Source organism: Camarhynchus parvulus, chromosome Z (assembly GCF_901933205.1).
Source record: "Camarhynchus parvulus chromosome Z, STF_HiC, whole genome shotgun sequence".
Taxonomy (NCBI): Eukaryota; Metazoa; Chordata; class Aves; order Passeriformes; family Thraupidae; genus Camarhynchus; species Camarhynchus parvulus.
In genome coordinates, this window is record NC_044601.1 from 58,475,995 (window position 1) to 58,501,167 (window position 25,173).

Consider the following 25,173-nt stretch of genomic DNA (forward strand, 5'->3'; position numbering starts at 1 on the left):
TCTACCTTTTGTGAAATGCCCCACTTAGGTACTGAGAAGTGCTATGAAGTCTCTCTCCAGAGCCTTCTTTTCTTCAGACATTCCCAATTCTCTCAGATTGTCTTCATAGGAGATGTGCTGATCATCTTAAGGCTCTGCTCCTTAAGAACTTCAAAGCTCCTACCTTCTCCCAATTCCTACCCTTCAAACTCCATTCCCTCCCCATCCAAGTCCAGTTCCAGTCCACTGCTCTCCTTCTCCATATGCTCATCCTTCCATCCATCTGCAATTCCTCTTATTTTCTTTTACACACTTAATCTGCATTGTGGATAAGCAGAGCATAGAAACCATAAAACCATAAAACTAAGAGTTTGTACATCTATCTCACTTCTTAGAACTTTTTAGGAAAGCTCTGTTGTGCACACAAAGTTTTTCAACAACAGCACCTACAATCAGGGAAATCAGTTAAATTTTTAGACACTAGTAATTTCCCCAATTTTCCGAAAGCTTTTCAAAGATCAACTAAATGTACATCCTTAATGTAAAAAGTTATTTCACACTGAAATTCTAAACTCCTTTTCCCAAAGAACAGCTTGAAAAAGAGGTCAGGAATAATTTAAAAGTACTTTTTCTTCCATCACAACCCTCAGAAGCCAGTAAACTAAGTTCACTTTGAACATTACTCAGATAATAAGTCAATAAAGGGCATTCATTCAACATAGAAGATTTTGGCCCAAATTACTAAAGTTTAGCAAAGTCAGAAGCAAAATCATTGCCTTTAAACAGTACATCAGTAATCAGGAAACAGACGAGAACCAGTCCTACCTACATGCAAGGAGTAACATGCACTCTTAAAGTCAGTTAGTAACTCTGTTAAGCAATGCTTCAAATCCTTGACTGCCAAATTTTAAAAGGATAAATGAAATTGTGCTATGTTACAGGTTATGCCTCAACATGAGTTTTTAAAAGAAACTGCCAGGAAGAGACAACCACTACTGAGCATGTTATTAGAAAAAAATCCATTTTCCATTAATTCAAAAGAAAGAAAAAAAAAAGGAAATATAGCATTCACACAGTAAAAAGCAATTACATCACCTTAGTTTTACATAGAAACTTAACAAACACATCACCAAGCAGATTTAAAATTTTTCCTTCAGAAAAAAAATAACAAAGTTTAAAAAAATCAAAGCTTTGAAATCTTCTCAAAGAACTCCCCATAAGTTCTCCCCACAGTCTCATTAGAATCTCATCAAAACTTGTTCAGCTTTTACACTACAAAAAGTGTGTAAAGAATTCTTTAACACTACAAAAAGTGTCCTGAGAACCTAAAAAAGAATCAAAAGAACCCCACAGGTTCCAGATTATTTTTTCTACAGCAATTTTTTTAAGTCAGCTGCTTAAAAAAATAGCATCTGGTGAGAGCCCTCCAAATTCTTCCTCCTATTCTCAATAGCCAGAAAACATATCTGAAGAAAAAGAGAAAGCAACACATCTGAATAAAAAATAACATGAAAGAAATGCAGATAGTCATATTAAGTCGTAAGACTTGAAAACAAAATTTCAGAGATGGAGTATTTGCAACCTCATCCTTTCTGAGGTCAACATAGAGGAAAGACTCAAGTTCAAACATGAGAGATAGAGATCATATTAGCACAGACATATGTTTGTTATTCAGTGAGTTTGAGGGAAAAAAAAGGGAGAAAAAGGGTTAGTACTACAAAAACAAGCATAAAAGTATTAAGAAATGTTAGTGTTATGGTTGCTTGTACCTATACTTTAGCTCCTTGTGCATTGTGATACTCATTGATTAGATGATCATATACCGTTTCTTGTTATTCAGAGGATCACTGCCCCATATATGGCACATGACATATATGTCATGAAACACAAACTTTCAAAGCAAAAGGAGGTGCCTTATGTGGAATACAACGCTTTCCTACTAAGGAATTTGAATAAAACACAGTTAATAAAACCAGTTTACTGAGAAATTTCACATTCAAGACATCTTTTGCTGAAAACTGACTTTTATGAAAAACAACTCTTCTTAAAAACAATCAAAACCAAAAGCAGAAAAACAAAACAAACTAACAAGAAGCCTCCACAAATGTACTCACACAGAAAATCTGCCCAAGACAGAAAGGAAATAAGCTAATAAGACTAAAGGGCTACTTATTCTGCCTGTTCCGTAATGTACTCACAGTCCCTGAGCCACGCTTTGAGCATGAGACAAAAAGCCAAAGGGGAAGAAAAAAGTTCAAGAACTTTTGTGCCTGATACAATTACACATTTGGGCCTGGACTTCCTTATATCCCCGAAGCAATCTTCTGGCTAGGAACGCATTTACTATACCTCAGAACAGCCTTGCTTCACTAGCAGTCTTAGAGGAGCCTGACAACTGACTGACATCGCAGTGGTCGGACCACTGGGTTTAGACATGGACTCTCAAGCACTCTCATCAAGTGCAACAATTATCAGGCCAAGGGCCAGAGCTTTATCCCCAAGAATCCCAACTCCATGCTTAGGATACCTTCCAACCGCAACTAGCAATCCTAGAGAGTAACAGTAACGTTTTGTATTTCTGTGTTCAATATTGTAGCCACAACAGTTTATTACTCTGCAATTTCAGTTAGTGATTTACTCTGTTCTCTCTTCTCCCCAATAAACTTTAAGAGATAGAGGGTGATTCTATTTAGGTTCTCAGGACAGGCAGTCTGGTTTTTTCCAACTGTTGGCATGATCAAAAAAGTTGAAATTTAATAGATATTTAAGGCCTCCAGTGAGAAACTATTCTATACTTAGGGTTTCAGGAGGAGAAACAATGAGCCTAACAAGTTGAAGCGCAGAACACACATGACCACAAATACGGCCAACAAAAACAATGTTATGAACTTCCTAAGTGCTGTAAAGTAACTTTAAAAATCTGAAGAGTGAAGCATGTCACAATAGATAAGATTTATAAGCTTTTAAAATTCACTATTTTGATTCCATTTCAGTCTTTCATCTATAAAATTGAAGAAATCTTTTACAGATGTGCAAAAACAAAGCTCTCTGAAGTCTGCAAAGCACCTTGTTTTGAGATAACTCTACAAATTAAAATATGAAAACACTTCAGCCTTCCTGAAGGACTGGGATGTACACAGCAGGTAATAAGGCAACAGGCTACACACTGAATGATAAGTTATAAACTAGGTTATAAGAGTGGTCAGCTGGCATTTCACATGCACTGGATGAGGCACTGAACTGGCAAGGGAAAGGTTGAATACTATGATGCAGTTAAAGGCCCAGCTCCTCGCTTTGCTGTTTCCTTATAGGACTCCCTTATTTTGCAGCCTAGGGTTTTCTGACACTGTTCCTCTAAAATGCATTGCATGTCTACACATACATGCTGCTACAAAAACCACAGTGCTTCAAATCAAACCACAGCAATAAAATGAAAAATTTAATTATCTACTCATATAAAAAGAAACTGAGATCTCTGATTACTTACACTTAAAACTGATACAAATTCTAAAGGCCATAAAATTAACTTTTTCTAGAATTTTTTATGACTTCAACATGAAAACTGGTCTTGGATATTTAGATTCTTTTGAAGTTATTTGTGTAGCCCAAGTAATCACCTTAAAATACAGTATTAACAACCATATTCAAACTGACTGGAATCCCTTTTAGTTTCCACATACAGATAGGCCAAAATCCTTTCTTCCCTTCCTTTTGCTGGGAAGATTTTCCATAGCTAACAGTAGGGACAGGAAGCGAAACACAAATCACAGGTCCTGCACAATCTCCTCAAACTCAATTTCCTTACTCATGGGGTGTCATACATGTCAATGTAAAGCACTTCTTCCGCACCTTTTGGGGGTCAGGATCAGCTACTAAAAAGTATGTGTGTAATACAAAGAAAATAAAAATAAAAATGTAGATTAGTTATATTACCGAAGTTTGCAATTGTTAAACACTTGTTTTCTTAATTTCAAGAATACTTTTTTATTATTAAAAGGGATCATCATTGTACAGAGTTATTAGCAACAATACACAGGTATAACCAATTTCCTTGCAGATATCTCTCTACAACTGAGAGTTCATTACTGCTGATGTTTCAAAATCAGAAGCTAACCTAACCTGAATTACTTCTAATAAAGGCAAATGAAAAACAAGATCTAAAATAAGTGGTATGATACTGAAATGGCCATTCTTTCAAATGTTAAATATTCTTGGTGTTTTGTGATACTAAATAGCCACCCTAATACCTGATGACCCACCTCACACCTACCAGTCAATGAATTCTAAAGCTACAACTACTCATGTTTTTCTAATTAAGTATGCCCTTGGTTGTTATCCAAATTACACACATTCATGAATATTACACACTCCTCTAACACACTTTCTAGAAATTACAAAGTTGTGAATTTGAAGACTTGATTTCTTTCCTAGGTCTAAATATTCAGGATAAAAGTACATATTTTTCTCTCTAGTTACAACAATTATCCAGAAACTTCCTATGTCTTGTGCAATTTTTATGAAATATTAATATAAATGTGGTATAATCAGTTTAACATTTTGTAATATAATAGACATGAAAGTCCTGTTGCCACAGAACATATAAAAATAGGAATAGGACCTCTAGCTAATTCTGATTCTCTTAAATCAATCCACATTTTTCACCTAGTATCCTCCAAAATATAGTTTATTTATATTGTAGAGGACAATATACACGAAACATTTAGGATTAAAGCTGTATTACCTTAATAATCACTAACAAACAAACTAACATAACAATGCAAACAAACAAAAACTTTCTCTCCTAAGGAAATTACTATCTATGGCCTTGATTCTGCAAGAAGAGTTGTATGAACATTTATGTACATGGAGTCTCAAGCATAAGGTTTCATGGGGTACTTGTGCTCTTATGTAGAACAACGATTTTCAAAAGGGCTTAGGTATATAATTTGGCTTCTCTGATCTGTCTGCTGCTTCTAAGTCAAAACTTAAACATTCCAAATTTTAAAAAAAATTATTTTACTGACATGCTTGTTTCTATGTTTTGATTTTTAAAAAAGTATAAAACCTTTATATAAGCTTTAATCAACAGAAAAGGATTTCAGGAAGGGATTTTTTTGGAATAACCTTAGGTAAAATGTTCAAGAAGTTGAGAGGAAAAAAACATCCTGTGCAGAGGAAGTAAATTCAAAATGCAAAAAGCAGGAAAAAGTACAAAATAAAATGTAGAAAGAAGCATGTCTCTATTTTTGATAAAATAATAGTTACAACTAACATCTCGAGAATAATTAATTTTGTATTTCCATAACATCAATAAAGTAAATACATTGTCCTTAAGCACCTAGCTGTTGTGATAAACACTTAGTAGAAGCTCTTAACATCAGGGAAAAAGTAGTATAAAAGTGCCACAGGCCTGCTTCATGCATGCACACACACACTCTCAAATATGCTAAAACACGCGACTCAAAAGAAAAATAAGTCCTCTTACAAATATCTCAACTTTAAATATTTCTGTAAAACTATATAAACTGATCAAGCAACTAATTCAAGATTAACCACATACAGCTCATAAGAACAAACCCAAAAAACTAATTACAAATAAAAATAGACATCTTATATTTCCCTTTATAAATACAAGTATTCTTCATTCCAGAAAAGTGCATCTGTTCCGGTTAAAAAAAAAAAAGTTAAAAAAAAAAAAAAGGGTGCTGTAAACACAACCACACAACCCTGGCAAGATAAACTTGACAGGAACTCTGTAACTACAGTAGCTCATTTCCTGCTCATATCGAGAATATTTAAAGCAGCCCTCCTTAAATGAAAAATCAGTCAGAAAAGTTCCCTAGCGTTAGCTTAACAAACACATTCTTCTTAGAACAGCAGCTGCCTGAAACACAGACGCAAGAAGTGCTAGGGCTGTAATGTCGCTTCCTGATGATGAAAACTACCCAAGAACTATAACTACTTCTGCAAAGCCCTTTCTTTCCTGTGAAACAGAGTTACACTCGGTCTCCACGCACACTACGGGGCAAAAGCAAACAGCAATTCCGCTGTTACACACCGAGGTGGGGCCAGTTAGAGACTAGTGGCTCCCTCTGCATTTCACAAAGTTTAAAAATAAAAAGCTGCTTTTTCGAACTGTAAATGGTTCCTCTCCACGCACGTAGGCCTGAGGCCCTGTTGCAAACAGTGTCTAACAGGACCAGGCAGCACAAAGACAGGAATGGGAGATTAGTGGGAGGAAGGGAGGCCGGGATTGGGGCTCAGCAGGATCTTCTGGCTTTTTAAAATTCAAACTGCTCCCTGACCAATACAAATCACGGACACGCTACTGACTACTACACGGATTTACAGCATTAAAAACACGCCTTTTACGTGACAGCTATATTAACTTCACCCTTTTAAACATGTATCAGGGCACGCAGGAGGCACGATAGCAGAGTTTCATTTACAAGACTCTGAACACAATGCATCAGAAAGTTACTCTATTAGATATAGTAACCATGTATTATAACAGCAAATCTATCTGAACAACTAAAAATCCTGCTGAAAATGTAACAAATTATGTAATCTCAAAAATCGTTCGCCACTAACAAAATTCCTCTCTACAAGGATGAAAACTTTGTATCTTAAAATTTCCTGCAGCTATGTAATTTCTGTAGAAGCATTTTTATTAGTTCACAGGGTGTTTGTTTAAATATGCCTGAGTTTTTAGCAACACTTAAAACTCCACCATTTATAAGTGCAAGATTTACTTTATTGTAAATCAGCTACTACTTATTTATAAAGACCTGAGACTAATAAACAGTTTCAAAACACAGTTGACCTGTAAAAATTACACCTAATTACATATTCAAACATCATGGACACAAATAACCAATAACAACCTCAGGATCTCAAAGTGATATAGCCTGACAAGAAAAGATGACACTTTTTAAGCATTCCTCACACTTCACTTAAATAAATTTACATGTGACTCTCAAGTACTTTGGTTAAGATCTCATCTTCACCTTGGTCCCTTAAACATCACAAACACAGCACTTTACACACGATCCCTTGCCTGTTTTCTGTTTGCTAGAAGCAGAAAATGGTATTTCTTCCTTTAACATATATTCCTGTAGCGTATATACAGGACAGAGACACCAAAATTGTGTGGAGTACCTGATACAATATGCTATGCTATCTGTATTTCTTGGGTCTGTAGGTGTTTGTGTTGTGTCAATCATCCTTCAAGCACTATTTTATGCTATTAATATACTAAGTCATTAACATACTAATCAATAATGTTATTTAGAAATGAAACATCTGCAAATTATAAAACCAAAAGCATTTAAACTTTTGAATGTTCAGAACACACTTGGTTAGAAGAATAAGGTAATAGCAAAGACAAGTGGCATTTTTGTTCTTGAGTATTTACATTGTCTCTCCTCCCCTATGCCTCCACTTACTCCTGCCCCACTTCAGAGAGCTGTCTGCTCTGGGACCCTCCTTCCTTGCCCTAGGTGAAGTTGTAAATATGGGAAAGGATCAGTGCACATTTGCGACTAATTGTATTGTTTCCTCCTCCTCCTCCTCCTGCTCTTTTCGGGTTGAGGCCTGTCACTGAGCAGCCGCTTCGCCTTTCTAATCCCCGAGCTGGAGTAAAGGCGCTGGCCGGCGGGCCTGCGCCCTCCGCCGGGCCTGGGCCTCCCGGCAGCCCGGCACGAACCAACCTCCTCCGCCAAACCCGACCGAGCAGGAAGAGGGGCTGCGAAATAAACACCTCCGGTTGCCACTTATTCCCCTCTACCCCGGATAACAGCTAATCCCCTCTGCTCCCGGCAGTGCTGGGCCGCTGGGCTGAGAGGCCCGGCCCGCTGCTGGAGAGGGCAGGGAGGGGAAGGGGAGACAAGGAGGGGGGATTACCTGAGCAAATCGGCGTCTGAATCCAACGAGAATCAGAGAGAGGGGGAGAGAAATCCGCCCCCCTCCCTCCTCAGAGGAGCCGCCGCCGCCGCTGGGCCGCCGCCGCCGCCGCGGAGCAGGAGGAGGAGGGGAGATAATATAACAACAATAATCCGGGCCGGGAGGGGGGCTGGCTCCTCTTCCGTCTCCTCCTCAGTGCAGCGAACATGTAGAGCCGGGGGGTGTGCGGCCGAGGCAAATCCCTTCCCCCCGAGCCTGCTTCACAACATCAACACGGGTCGGGCCGCGCCGCGCCGAACCGGTTCCGAGCCGCGCTCCGAGCCGGGGAGAGCGGAGGGTGGCCGAGGGGCAGCGCTGCCAAGGGGCCGCCGCCGCCGCCGCTCCCTCCGAGAGTGCGAACGCAGGAGGGCGGGGAGGGGCGGCCTGGGCACGGTGAGTCGGTACCGAGCGGGGGGGCAGAGGGAGAGAAGGGCGAGGAGGAGGAGAAGGAGGGGGAAGGATCCTGTGTGTGTCTCTCTCGCTCTCTCTCAGAACAAAATGCCGACCGGAAGTGCAGCGGCAGGAATGACTCCCTCCACCGGCGCCAAACACCAGCAACCTCCCCCTTCCCTCCGCTGCCTCCTCCTCGCCCGATCGCTCCCTCGCTCCACCAGCGCCGCTTCCGCCGCTGCAGCTGGAGGGGCTCCCTTGCCTCGCCTCTCTCGGCAGAGCCTCCCCTGCGGAGGTCCCCTCCCTGCTGCACGACCTTCTCTTTTTTTCCTCTCTTTTTATTTTCCCCCTTCTCCCTGACTTTTGGTGCGCGGAACGAGACCGAAGTTTATGCTTAAGCCTGCGCTGAGGATTTGTGAAGAAGGGATTCTCTTGGAAAAAGAATACTCGTTTTGATGTTTATTTTTCTGTCCCGCCTAAGCATGGTGGAGAGGACGAGGAGGAGGACTGCAAAAGGCTGCCTCGCAGGAGGCAGACCTGGAAAGGGCCCTTAAACTGAACCCTCAAAGGCGGCAGCCCCTGCAGGTGGGACACTCGCTGGAGTTACTGTCGCTGCTCATGCCCTTTCTCTGTGGATGTGAGAGGCCGCTCCGCAGGAACCGAAACACCCGCTGCTCAAAGCATTGCCGGGGCGAGGGATTGCCAGATGGACATACGAAAAGGGAGTGGCTTTCAAAAACGGGCTTTGGACGAGCACCGGGGAAAATACTGATGTTCAGGTGAAATGTCCTTCGCTGGAGGCTGAGGCTCCACCGCCACTAGATTTACTGGAAATATTTTAATTGTGTGTTGTGAAGGAGTGTTTGGAGAAAGAGCATGTCCTAGTCTGAAAGACTTTCTGGTGTTCCTCTCTACAGGTAAAACTGACTAATCATAACACAGGATAATAATGAAGAAGCATTTATATCCCATGAAATAACTATGTCTTTTAGTACTCACTTAATGTCGTTTGCTGCTCAGTACTTGGACAAAAATCCTTTCATTTCTAGAGGAAGCACTCCTTGTCTGTCGACTCCAGGAATCAGCTGGACACAGCTGTAAATACCCTGTGACATATAAACACACCCTTTCAGCGCTGGATAAATGTTATTTGCACAAAGGGATAAAATCTTACACCAGTGCACCTGATCTCTCCAATGCTTAGGATTTTTTGAATTGTGCTTCAAATGCTTCTCTTATGCTTAAACTACTACAAAATTCATAATTTTGGATGAACCAAAGTTTGGTTTATAAGTGTATTTTTTTTTTTTTGTTTAAATGGAAGACGGCGCTGGAAAACACGGTAATTCAGTAGTGGAAATACTGTTATTCTAATGGCATGTATTAACAGAGACAGAGTAAACTGGGTTCTGAAAAAAATGTATTACAGATCTTTGTTCCAAGTCAATATAAAAGGTCCCAATCCTATAATAATTTATGCATTTATAACTAGAAGTTATCAATTTGAAATAAAGGTAAATAATTGGTGTTGCAAATGAAATGTGTCCTTAAGTCTTTGCACTTAATTTAATACATTGCAACTCTGTAACTCAAGGGGAAAACTATTTATGTTCTCTTGGAAATAAAATATAACTTAAGGAACTACCTATCTGGAGTTCACGTAGCATATATACGTGCACTTATACACCTATGAATTTCCAGGAAAATGTAATTCTAAAATTACAAAGCTCAGGAATACTATTTCAATATACTTCTAAGTGATTGTTGCCAATTCATGTTGATGGAGTCTTTCTGTAATTTTAGTAATCTATTTAAATAATTATTTTTTTCTTAATTGGTGAATTAATATGTAAATAAAATACAGAACATTGAATTTTTAATTTTCAAATGCCAAATATGTTTTTTTATGGTTCTATGGTCAGGCACAACACCTATTTGATTATGGCTTCAATGAGAATATCACTAGACCATTTAATGCTTTTAAAATACCACTCAACTAAAAGAACCTGTAGAAATGGCGATTTACTTGAGTACTATGCTGTATTACCTGCACAAGAGAACAACTAATTCAAACCATTAAGAGAGAAAGTGGTGTGTAACACACATGGGCAAATCAGGATTTTATTTTCCTTAAGGGAAATAAAATATTTTTATTCCACTTTTTAAAATGAAAGATCAAATTCTTTGACTGCATTCAGACAAGGGGTCCCTTGTATTCTGCTTCAAAAGCTCACTCACAACAATCTATTGCAGAATGGATGTTCACTATATTCCTAAAAGCACTTTAGTGTGCATAGGGTTCATGTCATGTCATTATGCCTGAAATGACCAGAGAAGTGATAAATCAAGTATTTCAGATTACCTGATAACTACTGCAAAAGCTTTTAAACCTTATTTCTGTTCCAGGCCTTAGTCATGGGGTGGGGATAGCCGTAATCTTTTTGGGAGGAGCTATGCAGCCATGCAACCATGACTGTAGCACACTAGGAGCATACACTGCATGAACAAAGCTGGCTGCAGTCTGGAGAAGGGCAGAGCTCTCTGAATTCCCCTGACAAATCCACACCTATGTGGTCTAGAAAATGAACTGCAAGTTTCAGGGCAAAAGCTTTAGAACCTAATCCTGCTCCCTTTGATGTCCAGGGCAAATGCATCTTTTGCCCAAAACAAATGACTGAGTTACCATAAATTTAAGCTATTTATCCAGTCTGTTACTCTGAGACTCGTTTTTTGTTCTTCAAAGTAAATCTTAACTCAAAAGGCAGGAATTAAAGATCTTCATGGAGAGAGCATTCAACTAATTTTCACAAAATATATGGAAAGCTGTAGGTATGTCTCTTGCTGCTGTTTACAACTGCTGCTGTTGTGTACTGAGATAAGCTTTATAAATGCAAAGATAGTATTGCTGAAAGTAGAGAAGGGACCTCTTTTGCTCTCCTCACTCTGATGTTAACTTCCCTGAATGCTACATGTTGTTATTCAGCTTCATAAATTATGGACACCATGTAATACTGGAGTAAAAATACACCTGGCGCCAATGTTTTCTTAGATATGGTTGTTGTAATTTGATTTTTTTCTGTAGAATAAATGAAAAATGCATTGGTTTTACCATTTTTGTCTCTTTAAGGGCCAGTATAACATTCAAGTACCTGTCATTTTAAGTTGTTATGTGATGCACAAGCACTGTGCATTCTGTTTACCTCCTAGTAATTTACAGGTATGCATACTACCCATATAACAGTATATGTACTTCTAGATAGATTTTTAAAATAATTAGGACAAGTCAGTAAAATATATTTTTTAATTATGACTGTTTATTTTATATACTTTCTCAATTGGACAGAACTTTCCTATAAAAAGTGCTGCTTTGTTATCTCTATACAGTAACAATCATTAGCTATCATCCTAAATTTAAGTACTCTATTTAGAATCTGGTGTTAAGTCTGGACCACACAGTGATTACGAAGAATTTAATAATGTACACTGTATGACAAGTAATACAAAGTTATGTTCTTTGCATTGCCTTTAGTTCACAGGAACAAATAATAACACCATGTAACTGTAAATTGACTGGGGGATATTCACTGTGGAAAGTAAGCAATCTAAATATGAAACTCACAGTGGTACGGGTTAAATAAAAAGCCAAAGAAGCCTGAGGAGTCAAATATTTGTATGGTTACTTGCTTTAAGTTTACAACTTCATGGAGACTACTGATTTTTATTTATTTTTCCTGGTAAGCCAGATGGAGGTAGTATTTTTTCCTTCTTCTAATTATTTAGCTTAATTGACTAACAAGAATTTAATATTAAATTAAATGGTACTTTTTAATTTTAAGTGACAAACTTGCATTATCTCTACCATGTTAAGAATGAGCTTCTGTTTGTACACAGTATGAATTCTACGGCAGGCATATATATTAAAATGTACAATAATGTTTCTATGGAGAAAAAATGAGAAGACAAAACTCTGGTACTTTCATTTGAATGTTAAAGTAAACTCTTGATTATGCAAAGTACTAGGGATTCTGAATAAAGTTAAAATAAAGACAATTAAAACATGTAATTTAGACTATAAAATATACATAAGACATATTATATAATTGAAAAAAGGCCAATGATAGACTGCTGGACAAGTAGACTGTCCCAGAATTGTTATATCAGGGCCATAAACCCAGACCTAACAGAAGCTGACTTTTAGGGAAGATAAATGATCAGTTACACACTGCCAATGATGTTCTTTAGGCTCCTTTCTCACCATTGCTGAACTTCAGAAAGGAAGCAGGTATCATTCCTGATACCTGCCATGATTTCCCATAATTTTTGTGGTGTTTACTTTTATTTTGGTTTTGGGGGGTTTTGTTTGTTTTGTTTGCTCGTTGTTATTGTTGGTTGGTTGCTTTATGGGCTTGTTTTTTGTTTTATTTTGGGTTTTTTTTGGGGGGGTGGTTTTTTTGTTCTTAATTTGAGCATTATAGAACTCTATCCTCTCAATTGTCTTGGTTTGTCTAGGCAGTGGGAGGACAACTTACTGTCAGGTTAGCCACATAAGAAATACTGTTCAGTTAGCTACAAGACTGTTGTTGAGGCCCACTATGGAAAATTTTAAGACAGAAATATAAAAATATTCAGGCTTTTTTTTCATTTCTCCACTTTTTAAGAAGTAAAGCTAAATCAATACAGAACTTCACAGGCCAGCAAAGAAATGTGGACATTCATCTTCTGCCAAAGGACAGAAGTTAAAAATTGGCCTTAAGGGCTGTTGTAGTCAGCTCTGTATTCAGAAAGTCATACTTCTATGCATTAAAAAAAAAATTGAGAATATCATAACATGCCTTGCCATTCAATTTTTAATGAACTTGCCAGAAAAAGAAGATTTAAAACAGAGATATGCTTATCTATACACTGTATAGAAAAAAACTGTCTTGGGCTCAGGCCTTTAAAAACTGCTTCCTTGGAAGAGAGAACTTTCTGATTCTTTAGAAATGTCAATTATCCTCAGCCAAAGCATGAAATGGCTGCATATAAATATTAGGTTAAACATGCCTGGGACTGTTCTCTGGCATTGGAGCTTGCAGCTACCAAATGTTCCATGTTTTACCCAGGATAGTCACATGCATGTTTTGCCCATTGAGAATGGGTTATGACTAACGCTAATGTCTAAATTGTGCACAGGAATTGTCTGGGAAAGTGCAAGCTGGCATGCTTTGAGCCTGTGCCAAGGTCTGTTTGAACACTTTAACATGCAATTTTTAGACAGATTATTTCCAATGTCCATGCATGTTCCATTTATGTTGCATTTTAGAGACACACCTAAAGCAATCTTCTCAAAGTGACTTGACAAAAGGAAGGTAAGAAGAAATGGTAGTTCCCCATCTAGGGATTAATCACATTCACATTTCTAATTATTTCTTTATTCAAGCAATTAATGATCTTATAATTATTCAGAAACCTGATAAAAGAAAGTTCATTGAAATTTGGCTATCAGTTGAAATATTTGTTCATATGAAGACATTTTAAAAAGTCCTACACAGTGTCTAAACCAGACTTCTAACCTGCAGCAGATGTCCCTCTACAGGATGTTTGGACATCCTGTAGCCTTTACAAAAGGATGTTACAGTGAGACTGGGAGGAGAAAACATATAGTGCAATAAAATGAAATAAGCACAAGTAACTTTTGCACTCCTTTGGGTTATGGCTGTCAACATCAATTTGTAATGAAAATTATTTCTGAAGTGTAATTTATTGATTTTAAGATAAGAATAGAAAAGGAGTAAGGATAAATAAAACATCATCTGTTATTTTCTGAATTCTGAGTATTCCATTTATAACTTTTATTTTCTTCTTTTTTTTAATGTAGCTGGACATGTGCTGGAAATTTGCTTCTCAGCATGGCCACAGGGATGAATAGCACTGCATCTACTTTGTCAGGACTTTAGAAGATGTGTAGATGCTCCATTAGTGAACCAGAAAGAAGTATAAATTCATCACTTATTTAATTTCTCACAAACTTGCAATACTGTGCATTCTGAAGCACAAAGCCTTTTTAAAATTTTTGGTTTAACTTTCGACAGGGACAGTAAGTGGTCCAGAAAATTGAGCTGTTGACCTGGAGAAGCTCAAATTAAATGCAAATATATGTCTCTGGCTAGATGATGCAGCTTAAAAATCACATCCAAATGATCTATTTATGAAAAATGTCCTTTTCTGGATCATGATGTATTTCAATTCCCGGTTTTGATGTTTACATTTCTGTATTTATCCTCCCACAATTTTAAAATATATATTCAACTCCCTCAGGTTTCTTAAACATAATTCATGTATTAAAAGATGAATTCACCATAGAAAATTTTTGTCTCAAAGGTATAGTTTGGAGAAACAACACACTAAGCAAAAGCAGTTTCCTTAAAGCTTATAATTTAAGTGGAAATAATTTAAAAAGTGTGATGACAATGAAAGACCACTAGTGTACACAGCATTGTTAATTTGTAGTTTTGAATTATTATTCTACATTTTGTAGGTTTGCCAACTTTTTTTACTGTTGACTGCATTCCAGTGCAAGTACTCATATGAAAAATGATACAGTGATTCTCCTGAGGAGGCTGTGATCTCTATACCTGTGCTACTGCTAGTATTGTTTTCCATGCTGGGTTCAATTAATTAATGTGGTCTGTTATGCATAAAATTGCTGTTAGATAAAATGCATTACAGCTAATTGTCATAGGCAGTGCTCTTCAAAATCACTGTAAGAAGTAGTTTAACTTTCTGAAAAAAAAGAACCAGTTTCCACAAGAATATGGGTGCGTGTCACCACCAGAACCAAAGACACATGTGGTTGGCACATGTTTTGTTGGATATTTGAGGATAGGCCTGTGTGAGAAAAAGAGATGTAAAACGCCATAGAAACAGATGCAGAGAAGACACAGATACCCATACACAGGCCTGAGCAATCGCTGTAAGAAAAGCAGAGCAAGAGAGATTCAAGATGACTATCAACCAAGAAGGAGCTACGACTTTGAGTCAAACATTCACATGGTTTCAGAGGAAAAGAATGTACACACAATCTTTATAAATAGAGTGCATCAAAGCATCTGATGCCATCTCTTTTTTCTGACCAGAGACACTACACTAACCAAGTCAAATTAAGTAAGAATACACTTCCAATTTTAATGACAGTTGCTTTCTAAATAGATCCATAAATTACAATAACCTGGCAGCTTTCAAAATATTCATTTCCCTGTCAGGAAAATATGTGCATACGCACCACAAAATACTTTATATACTTTCATTCACTAGACTTTTTCCTAAACTTACTCATGACTTTCTTACCTTCCATTACTGTTTCCCCTCTTTTCCAGACTTAAGAAAGTCTTTTGTTTATTCCAGGGTACACTAGTGATTACTCTCCTCTGGTTAAAGTGCTTTTTTCCTCCTGCATTTCCTTGGGCAATGTTTATCTTTTCTCTGCCATTAGGCTGTGTTTTCCCTATCGTTTTGGATTGTTTCCTTCTTACTTGCTCCCAAAGGTTAGAGGCAGCATATAAAAGTCCTTACTTTATTTTCCTATTTTGAGTTTTCTTCATTGGCAAAATAATCCATGATGTGAACCTCTATCTGCTTCACTTAAAGAATCACTGGCTTAAAAAGCAGATGTCATCTATATCTATATCTATATCTATATCTATATCTATATCTATATCTATATCTATATCTATATCTATATCTATATCTATATCTATATCTATATTGATAGAGTCTATATGTCTCTGTCTATCTCTTTAACAAATTATCTTACTGGGTTTATTTCTTTTTCTTAAAAATCATGCTTACAGAATAGCCAAATGCCCAAACAAGAATGCACAATGATTAGAAAGTGAACGAAAAACTGACTTTGGTGGGAATGCCATTTTAATAGTGTAGAAAATAAATTTGTGATTGAATAATGTTTGGATAAAAAGTTCAGTCAAATAAAAAATAATTTGCTGGCAAAGACATTATTTGTGAAAGCCATGCTATAAATTTCTGTTTGAATTATAGAATAGCATATTATTGAATTATAGAATAGTACAAAGAGTACTTACATGAAAAACTGTCACAAAAATTGTTATATATGTGCAGACCTAAAATTATGATCTTTCCTTTTCTAAATTTTTTTCACACTAAATTTCATTTATACTAGTGACTGCATCTTTTTTTAAAATTTAAAATGTAAATGTTCTGCTGTATTTATGATTGTCTGCGAATATCTTTGCATATTGCTAAACTTGGATGTTGCCTCAATAACTCCAGAAGTACTGAAGTTAAATGTCCAGCCTAGGGGCATGCCAAGTAGAGATATTATCCATATCTGAGCTTTCCTTAAGAATTAAATTTCATGAAAAATTGATCATCTAAAAATTAGTGATAGATGGATGTTTAGGGATGTTTTGTTTTGGTTTTAAAAACTAGATTTACAAAGGTAAATGCATTTTTTTCTAGTCCATCTGAATTTTATTGGGAAGTATGTTTTATTTTACAGTTAGTCATGATATCCTTATCATCCCCTTATTTTTTATACCTTCTCATAAATACCATCTAGAACTTGAAAAGTGAGAAAAATCCTTGGTATTTCTTTACTGTTGATGATTAACTCAAAAATATAACATCGCCTACGGGGGAAGGAGTGTCACATACATGTCTGATGGCCTGGCTGTGAGGCTTTGTTTCATTTACGATGGACATTGTGTTACACATCATTCCTGTGACCTTCATGGTGTTATGAAGTTAGTATAAAGCCGTGTAACAGCTGAACATTCAAGATCTACCAAACTGATTAACTTTAGCAGTTACACCTTCTTCCTCCTTCTCACTCCTTGAATAATCTTCCCTCCCAACAATAAAATTGTGTATATTTAAATGAAGATTTTCTTACCAGGCCTCTACCAGCTTTACCCTCTTCTAAAAGCAGTTCAGAGATGTCTATATGAGACTTCTTTATGGCTGGTGTTCTTCACATGTAATAGATATAATCTGTCCAGTTCCCAAAAATTTCATTCAAAATGCTATTTACTGCTGTCAAAATGCCTGAAATAGAAAATTTCACATGTAATTTCTGGGAAGTTAAAGAGCTGTAATAACCTGGCTATAGGAATACAACTACATGTTTAGGTAGCTGTAGAATAGCATTTAAATATTGCCCCTAGGAATTTTGGGAGGCAGGAGGGTTCCACCTGCAGAAATTTTACAGAAAACCTCTTAGAACTCCCTATGTGCCAAGCAAAAATTTACAGTACTGTTAATCCAATAGGTTTTCTTCAGCATATACACTTCCCTTTGATTGCAAAAAACATACTGCAACTTTTTAAATTAAACACTATTTTTGGCAATGTAGAGCTCAGGAAAGACTGTGGATTGCTAGTCTAGTGTACTGAGATCCTTATTTAGCCACAAAAAAAGCCAGTGCAGGAATAATGATTAAAGCACACTTCCCGGGGCCGTTTCACTGTTGCACCCTACAGAGGGACCCAGGTTATAATGTAGTTCAATCTCTCATACATTTCTCTGAAATATGTGGATTCTCCATCTATACTATGTTACCACAGTATTACTGAAACAATACTGCTCAGCTGGTACTGAATAATTAGGCAGACAAGAAATCTTATAAATAATACAGAAGAAAATGTTACAAAAATTAAATTTGCTTCTCGAAGACAATGCCCCTTCTATTTCCTCACTGTAAGCTCTAAATTGGTTAATACTATGTGGTTTTGATCTACTTTTAAGTTTCAGAGTTTCTCAAAGGAAGTGGGCTTGACATTTTATAGTTGCCTGGGAAGCACTGCCCATGCTTACGATTCCACAGAAATATTTTTAGTATGATGGAAAGCTCTCTATCACTAATGGCTGCTTTTAACCAGCTCTTTTATAAGACTTGAAGCACCCTGTTTCCTTCTGTCAAGGTGCGGACCTAAGAACCCAGTTCCTCACTTTCTTAATTCTTACCATTAAGAGTAAAAAAAAAAGGAGCTTTTCTTTTTCTTGCTATACTGACATATTAAGTCGATCCTAAAGACACAGACAATGTCTCTAAGACACTCCAAAACACTGATGTGAGCAGATGTCTGAGGACGCCTTCCGCCTGTTACCGAACCGCCTGGGGCGGATCTCTCCAGCACAGCCTGTGAAATCCGGCCGAGTTACTCGCGTTTGTGCTCAGGACTCCCAAACCTGTTTGTCACATCTCTTCCACTGGGATCGGCGCGACCGATTCTATAATTATTTGAGCTAAAGAAAGCCACTGACCCCCTGACCGAGCAGCACCCGGGCTGCTCCGGCCGCTTCCCGCGCCTTTGTCACCTCAGAACCCTCCTGCCGTCACCGCTCTCCTGCCCGCCCTTCCTCCTCTCCTCCCAGTACCGCTTAGGCAAACAAGGCCTGTTACAAACAGCTAGGGAAGAGGAAAACTCTAGCCACGCTGAAAGGAGAAATTAGTGTATCTAAAACTCCTAAAGCGCCCTGCGAGCCCCAAACACGCTACCGGGGTGCCGCCTCGCCTCCTCCCTCAGACCGGGCTGAGCGCAACTTGCCCACGCAGGAGAAAAGACGGAGGTGCCCTCAGGATTTTACCTCAGGTTATCTTGTTTTAACTCACAGACTTGCTTCTCATGCTTTATAACGACTGCTTATAGCTTTCCTTTTCGAGTCTTAACATTATCTGGTAGCGAATAATTAGCAATTCGTAAGTGGGTCCCCCCTCTCGAGGTAATGGAAGAGTCCGCCGGGTTCCAGGCGCCGAGGCTCCTCGTTTAACCCCTTTCCTGCCGATCCCAAAGAATCTGCCTGGCGGAGGTGGAGTGGGATCCTGCCTCGGGATCCCACTAGCCTGACCTGCTGCGCTGGAGCACCGCGGGCAGGTCGGGGTAGTGAACACATTTCGTACAGGCGGTGTGAAGCGGGGGCAGCGGCCACCTACCCGCAAAATGCCATCTGATAAAGTCTTCCAACATGTCCTCTTCGCAGTGTTGTGCAAACGTGTGGCAATGTTTAAATAGTAATTGGTGAACTGGGGGAGGGGGCGGGTGTTGTCTTTTTTGTTTGTTTGTTTGCTGGTTTGTTTGTTTCTGTGATTCCCAGTGGAGAATTTTGTAGACCCTGTATGGACGGCGCCTACCTGTCCCCCAGGTGAGCATTCTCCCCATCCTTGCAGAAGAAGCATCGTCCCCGGAGCATTGTCCCCACTCTCAGCTCGAGCTTTCCTCTGGTGGGCTCAGGCATGTACGGAAAATCAGGCTATGAAAGGCCAGCGTCCTAAAGGAGACAGAGGAGTCCTGCAACTTTATTCGCACAATGGCAGAGAGTCCACCCGGGCACAGGCCCGCGGGGTTTCTCTCTCGAGGTTTTAGAGGATGCGGTCTCCTTTTATCCTAAACTCCCGGCTGCATGTTGCCTTCTTTCTTCCCCCACCAGCAGAGGTACTAGGAAAGTGCAGCCTTCCCGAGCCACCCGCCACATATTCCCCCTTGAACCTGTCATTTTGCCTCAAATTTCGGAAGTTGAGTCTTGCGCAGACCCTTGCCAGTTTCAGGAGCCAAGCTGTCTGGGATATGTAACAAACCTTCCCCTTGAAGTCAGTAGAGATATTAATACCCATTTCTAAGACGTTAACACCCATTCCTTCACCCATAGAATTGTTTGTAAAGACATTAGCACTCATCTTTCCTGCCAGTCACCTCTCAGAAGCTCCTCAGCAATAACTGGAGAAATGGAGGTGTCCTGACCCTGACTGCTGGGGTCGCAACCTGCCGCTTTCCCAGTTTAAGCACTTAAATATTTGTCTAAAGTGAGATAGTATGGGGTTTTGACATACAGTCTTTCTCAACTGCAATTGCTGGGAGATTAAAGAAAATTGTAAATTTTGTTCGTACTTTTTAAAATAATGTTATGCAAAGGATCATTTAGCTGAAATTTCCATGGTTCGTCTTTTTTTCTTTACTATTCTTTATTTCTCTGTTCCTGCTTCTCCTTAGCTTCAAGTGGCAATTCAATACCTCAAAAAGTTCTTGTTAAACAAAATAAAAGTATATAAAAAAACTTTTCATCTTCTTAGCCTCTTCAGTCTATTGCCATATTAAATACTAGAAATTGTATTTCCTTTCCTCACATTATCTCCTAGGGTCACAGTACTGGATCCCTGTGGTGTTTACACAGATGTTAATGCCTACAATTAAACGTTTTCCTTTCGGTATCTTCCATCTTCGATCAATTTTCCAGGTCAATATTCCTTCTCAGAACCATGCTTTTCCTTTCCTTTCTCTATTCTCTGATTCTCATAGGGTAATGGCCAGATCCAGACTGAACTGTATAGCAAGAGCCATTTACATTTTTTAGGAAGAAGGGAATGAATATAGCTTAAAGTAAATGCAAGAGGAAATCGGTGATTTTACTCCAATTTATTAAAGTTAATCCAAGTTATTAATTATTAGGCCAGAAACATGTGGAAAGGCTTCTGGCAGAAGAAAACTTTTTGTATGAGTGCAGGAGAGCTTTTTCTAGAAACCTCCCAAGTGATATGAATGGATCTACAAATTTGAGTTCCTTGTCTGCTTAAGGCCAGGCAAGGTGAGTTACTTGTGCTGGTGTTTGACAAATCATGAATACTGATATAATGTTCTCCTTTAACATACTAGACATTAAAATATTTAAATTTATTGCTGCTGTATGACTTGTCTAAAAAGTGTTTTGCACTTTCAGTTTATGTTTCAACATCAGGCCTGGCTATCTAATCTGGAAAGCACACATGGTGTACAACTGTAAACACACTCTTTGAAAGTGAAAGTAGAAGGAAAACTAATTTTGTGAAATAATGGCAATAAAATGTAAGATTTTGATTAGAACAAAGTGCGAGTAATGTCTGTTTTTGCTTAGAGTTGGATGAGTTCTTCAAAAAAAGTGTAAAGTAGGGCATTGTACTCACCTAGTGAATTTCGTTGTTTGGTCGTCTTCAATCAAATGTAGTCCCTTCCTTTTCATACCACAAAGTGTTGTGAGCACTGGCAACTTTTGAAGTGGTGTTTGATTGACCTCCTGACCCCTCTCTAGGTAGAAATGTGCTTTCTACTCTAACACTACAGTCTTGCAAGTGGCTACAATTCTTTGGGTTTTGTGTTTTGTTGTTTGTTTGGATTGGGGTTTTTTCAGTGGTGGTGCCCAGGAAGTTCTACTTGAACATGAGGAAGAGCTTCTTTACTGTGCAGTGACCAAGCACTGGAACAGGTTGCCGAGAGAGGTTGTGTAGTCTCCCTCACTTGAGATATCCAAGCCTGGATACAATCCTATGCCATGTGCCCTGCTTGAGCAGGATGTTGGACCAGGTGACGCACTGTGAGCCCCTCCAACCTGACCCATTCTGTGGTTCTGTGAATGTATTTAGGTATGAAAATACACAGTTAGTCAGGAGAAAAACCCTAAATGCTACATTGATCTGTGAAGATAAGAATGACACTATTTAATAGCTGAAAACTATTGGAAATACATGCCCTATGGTACCTCTAGCCCCAGTAAAATTTTGAGAATAGACCATGTCCCTCTAATGTCACTGAAAATGTCAATATAGCTTTTAAATATTAGCCCCACTGGATGTAAAATTTGTCTTGGAATCAAATTTTTCCCATACTATTTCCCTTACTATTGCATTAGAGTTACTGCTTTAATGTCACAAGAAAGGACAAAAAGTGTTAAAAATCTTTCTCTGTTCTCTGAATGCTTACCCCATAGACGTGATTCTTTCAGTAGTGCCTTCTTGTCCTTGTTTCAGGAGTTGAGTAAATTGTGCCCAGTCGTTTTATTTCCCTAAAATAATTAGTCCAATTTGGTGGCTCATTAATTTTCAAGAAATCCATTATTTATGATGAATCTTTACTCCAAATGACAGTGACAGAACAATTTCTAGTTTTTCACCTCCAAACATGACATTTATAACACTCAAAAAAATATGCTGAATGTTTTGGTCCAAGGAGGCAAAAGGTTAAAAAAGGTAAGGTGTCCAGATCTCCTAGGTTGTTACTTTGAACACACTTCGGTGCCAGTTCCATCCTCCTATGTGGAAGTTAGTTGATCTCTGGGCACAAAGATTTAGATAAAGCAGGTAGTGTGCAATCCATCAGTTGAGGTTCAGTCAGGAACCCACTCTCACGCTCATGGAGCTCGGGAGCTGTGGAATCGGCAACAGGGCTCTTCTCCACTAGATGGTGATACAGGAGCAGCTCTGGCTTCCCTGTTTCTACAGCAGCAGGTTCACCTCCTGCGATTCACATCTCCACTCGTGAATAGTCCCGTGAAAGTGCTTTTAAACCAACTTCTTCCATGTTTTGTAAAAAGTGAAGACTCAGGTAAGATTTTAAAGAAGGTTGAACTTTACAAAGAGAAAGTATTGAGTCCCTCAATGAATGTGCACTATTTATTACGACACTTTGGAGGAATATCCATTTCAGAAATTTTACATTCTAAATGGCATGAGTTAGACAGTCTTTTGTCTAATTTAAAAAGAATGGTTTAATTCAGCACATAGCAATCTATCAATCCATGCACAATAAATGATTCTGTGGAAGATCTTGGTTATATCCGAGGGATATCTGTGGAACTGCTTTTCATTTGTAAAGACAGCAGCAAAAGTTGAAGCTGTGAATATATTTGGAAACACAGGTAGATAGTTGTATCAAAAATACATGATATAAACTTTAGGCACCTGGACGGTAAAGGCTGTGGGAAAATAATCGTGCATATGACACATAAGTGATAGCAATTTAAACCTCACACTTTGTTTCTCACCTGTGAGACTTTGCATTTTTTTGAATAAACAGGCAAAAATCCTCCTCAAATGAGCAATTTTATGAGTTGGACTGGTTGCAAAGTAATTCCTCCACAGTTCTTGCTCCCCAGTGGTTTCCATGCTTCTTTCTCTTGCTCTCTGCATGTTATGTCAGTGCTCACTCTCCAGGCCTGATTCTTCAAAAAAGGTGTGGATTATCTGAGATGCAGACTGCAATCATGAAAATATAGCAAATGGGAAATAGGAACATTGAATAATAAAGCTAATTTTTAAAGCCTTTTTTTTTGTTAATTATTTATGAGGGGCCAAGAAAATTGCTCAGACCAGTTTAGCAAATAAAAAAATTACTTTACTCCCTGCACTGAAAAATTTAAATTGGCCTTTGCCACATGTTTTTTACTGCTCTACCTAGTTTTCACAATAATTTCTGCTTCTCATTCAGTTTCTATCTTTATTTTTATTACTTACTGTAGTGTTGCATTTGAGAAAGAATAATTCAAAAGACATCTAGACAGACCCATGAAGACTGGAAAGAAATAATGTTCCAGAGTTTTGTTTCTGAAGTAAAGGATTTTTGGAACCACAGTCTTAGACATCAGATTTCTAAATATAAAACAAACAGATTTAGCAAAGGAAAAAACAAACAAACAAAAAAATGGAACATAAACTGTAGAGCAAGTAGGTTAAAGAAATAGTAAAGCAACAGCATTAAAAAAATAGTATAGAAAGTTGTTAGTGTTGAGCAGATAAATGATTTTTACATCTTTTTATTAAGTTTTTCACCTTCTGCCAAATTCATTTGTGCCAGGGATTAACTGATATTTGAAAATATATTTAGTGAAATGTAAGAAATCATACAGAGCATTCTGTGTATTTAGAGTTGGATCCATGAAGATTACATGTAATAGAAAATTTAAGAGCTGATTTAGAGTGGTCCAAGATATTTGTCAGAAATTATTTGACTTTAGAAAGTCAAGTTCATGCTTCCCTTTTATTATTATTTATCTACATGTCCATTATTTGTATTTATCCATGTGTCCACTATTTGCAGGTTTCAGTATCATTTTTACTGCAGTATCAATTTGCCTGCAGTGAACATCAGGCTTTTTTGCTGTAGTTCCAGGTACACTGGGAAAAATATTACAATAGTAATTTTATTTCCTTATAGTTTTGTTGTGATGCAGGAAGAATGGGAGTTTTACAGGTGAGAAAAAGAAAAATAATTTAGAGTTTTATCTTGAAATTAGCAGGTAATATCAATTCAACAAAGGTTACAAAAGCAATGACTTTATGCAAAATTTATACAGAAATGCACTGAGGAGCAGTCAAAGGTATTCAAAGGCATTTAGAATCTAATTTACTAATCATTGTGATATGTAGAATTGTTGTTATGTAGTTATAATAAATCGAAATACTGTCACTCAGGACTAAAATCTAGTTTATGCTCTTCCGCAATATGATTTGAGCCCCCATCTTTAAGATGGACAGATGTTTATTGTACTTTTTAAATATATTCTTACAAATTCCATAAATGCAACAATGAATTAATTCTCTTAATGTAGTGTCTATTCTGTTTTACATCTAGATACTTGGATGAATTAATAAACCTCCCTATCATGTTTCCCTCTTAAGTAGACTCAGTGCATGCAATTGCACACATAATAATTTTCTTAATCAATTAAGAGAATCTGATAATCTGCTGATTATATTCTGTCTTCAGTGATAAATGCACATATTATGTATTTCCGTTTTGAAACAAAAGCAGTTCTTACTAGTGCTTTTGGCTAGCCTTGACAAAGTAAATTTTTCCATTAAACAAAAAAAAGAAATGGATTAGATTAAAAATAGAGCTGTCTGTAAAATGACTGTGTTTTAGTGTCACTGTGATATTGCTGAACTGGCCACTGAGAAAGGGAAATACCTTCTTTCAGATCCAGTCACTGTTACCCGTTGAACAGTGTTGGTGCAAAACTTGGAATCTTGTCCCCAACAATGTTTTGACTTGGCAATTTCAACTACCTGGAAGCTATATAATGTGAAATTTCTATTTAGAAACCTTC

The 25,173-nt window shown here is 37.9% G+C and overlaps 1 protein-coding gene across 6 annotated transcripts in view; it reads right to left on the reverse strand.

Annotated features, from left to right (window-relative positions):
* The window catches only part of NIPBL (NIPBL cohesin loading factor), a 158,618-nt gene extending 139,589 nt beyond the window's left edge, over positions 1-19,029 (reverse strand). For 3 of the 6 annotated variants that reach the window (XM_030968242.1, XM_030968244.1, XM_030968243.1), the window contains exon 1: positions 7,882-8,673. The gene's annotated coding sequence lies outside the window, so the exon portion shown is untranslated. Of the gene's footprint in view, positions 1-7,881; positions 8,674-9,309; positions 9,417-17,218; positions 17,371-18,288; positions 18,304-18,823; positions 18,863-18,912 lie in introns of those variants that run through there. The other 3 variants (XM_030968238.1, XM_030968240.1, XM_030968241.1) reach the window with 3 other exon arrangements.
* Between the last annotated feature and the right edge of the window lie 6,144 nt (positions 19,030-25,173).